We start from the raw sequence: 2,193 nt of genomic DNA on the forward strand, positions 1-2,193 counted from the left end.
TTTTTTTTTTTTCAGAGCATCGGGAGGCCTTATATTTTTCTCTACCTTTGGAATATCTTCTATGTGATTCAAGGTCCATGTCAAACACTGACCAGCCTGATTTGAGGATCTTATGGGCGAACGTACGCATTCCTGTCTTGCTCATCAGTTCCTCAAAATAAGTGATGAGGTTGAGTTAGGAGATGAATAATTTGTGAACAGAGCAAGTCTCGCAGGATACTCTCATTTTCTCCAAAAAAGTCTCACAAGAGGAGTTCAATGCCAGTGACACTCCTCAGCTACACCCAGCACACTTTTAAGGGAGGGATCCCTGCTAGGTAATGAAATGCAGGAATAGCAGTAAATACGGTACCAAAATGCTGATTTTTGTAAGCCTCTCCCAAACTAGATAGTCCTTAAATTCTTTTTTCTTACTGTTACCCTCCTTGACTCTCCGTATCTATCTCTGGATTTCTCTGTCCTCAGGAAGGCTCAAGCATACCACACATTCTTGTAATTCACAACTCCCAAATGCTACCTGTTTCCTAGTGAAGGTGGCACCCTGCAGAAATTGAAACACTGTTGCTATCCTGATTGTGGGGTAGTAGTCACCAGCTTTTGTTCTGAATTTGTTATCTACTTATCGCCTTCTAGTTTGTATCTGTGCCTATTTCAGATTCATAGATGACTTTTTCTGTAATTCAGAGGAAAATTTGGTTCAAAACGTTCAAAACAAACTTTAATCTTACATTAAATGTAAATCAAATCAGTGAGACACCATTTTTTATCCTTCAGGCTGATAGAGATATATTGAGTTATTCTCAGCTTGAGAAGTAAGCCTTCATACACCTTGTTGCTGGGAATAAAAACAGTGCACCTCTTTGGAAGGAAATTTAATAATACCAATCATACTTTTATAAGATTATACTGTTTTTCCCAGCAATTCTTTGTCTAGACATTTATGCCACAGCTAAATGTGCACTGTGGAAGGATATTTGTTGGGGCACTGTTTATAATAACAAAACTCTGAGAACAAGCTAAATATCTATCTGCAGGAAGTAGTTAAAATACAGTACCACTGAAAAGAATGAAGTTGCTCTCCACGTGCTCATGTGAAACAATCTCCACATCACATTACTAAAATGAAAAAAGGGGGCTGGCCCAGTGCCTTGAACCTGTGATCTCAGCACTCTGAGAGGCTGAGGCCAGAAGATCTCTTGGGCTTAGGAGTTTGAGACCAGACTGAGCAAGAGTGAGACCCCCATCTCTATTAAAAATAGAAAATATTGGGTGGTGCCTGTGGCTCAAGGGAGTGGGGCGCCAGCCTCACATGCCGGAGGTGGTGTGTTCAAACCTGGCCCCAGCGAAAAACTGCAAAAAAAAAAAGAAAGAAAAGAAAAGAAAATATTGGCCAGGTATTGTGGCGGGCATCTATAGTCTCAGCTACCTGGGAGGCTGAAAAAGAGGATTTCCTTTATTGCCCTCAGTAGAGTGCTGTCACGTCACAGCTCACAGCAACCTCCAACTCCTGGGCCTAGGTGATTCTCTTGCCTCAGCCTCCCGAATAGCTGGGACTACAGGCTCCCGCCACAATGCACAACTGTTTTTTTGTTATTGTTGTTTTTGTTTAGCAGGCCCTAGCCAGGTTCATCCCGTCAACCCCAGTGCAAGTGGCCAGTGCCCTAACCACGAAGGGCACCAAGCTGCAAGAGGATTTCTTGAGCCCAGGAGTTTGAGATTGCTGTGAGTTATGGTGGCACCACTGCACTTTAGCAGGTGTAACAAAGTGAGACACTCAAAAAAGAAAAAAAATATTCAAATCAATGTATAAAAGCAAAAAATATGGCTCAGCACCTGTAGCTCAAGTGGCTAAGGCGCCAGCCACATGCACTTAAGGTGGTGGGTTCAAATCCAGCCCGAGCCCACCAAACAACAATGATGGTTGCAACCAAAAAATAGCCGGGTGCTGTGGCGGGCACCTGTGGTCTCAGCTACTTGGGAGGTAGAGGCAAGAGACTCACTTGAGCCCAGAAGTTGGAGGTTGCTGTGAGCTGTGATGCCATAGTATTCTACCCAGGGAGACAGTTTGAAGCTCTGTCTCAAAAAAAAAGCAAAAAATATGTGCAGATAATATGCAGTAGGCACTATAGCACATCTTAGATACCACGGGTCTTCCTTCTAGTTCATTGTACCTGTAGTATTTTTTTTTTTTTT

Source organism: Otolemur garnettii, unplaced genomic scaffold (genome assembly GCF_000181295.1).
Source record: "Otolemur garnettii isolate 467f Iridium unplaced genomic scaffold, OtoGar3 scaffold00078, whole genome shotgun sequence".
Classification (NCBI taxonomy): Eukaryota; Metazoa; Chordata; class Mammalia; order Primates; family Galagidae; genus Otolemur; species Otolemur garnettii.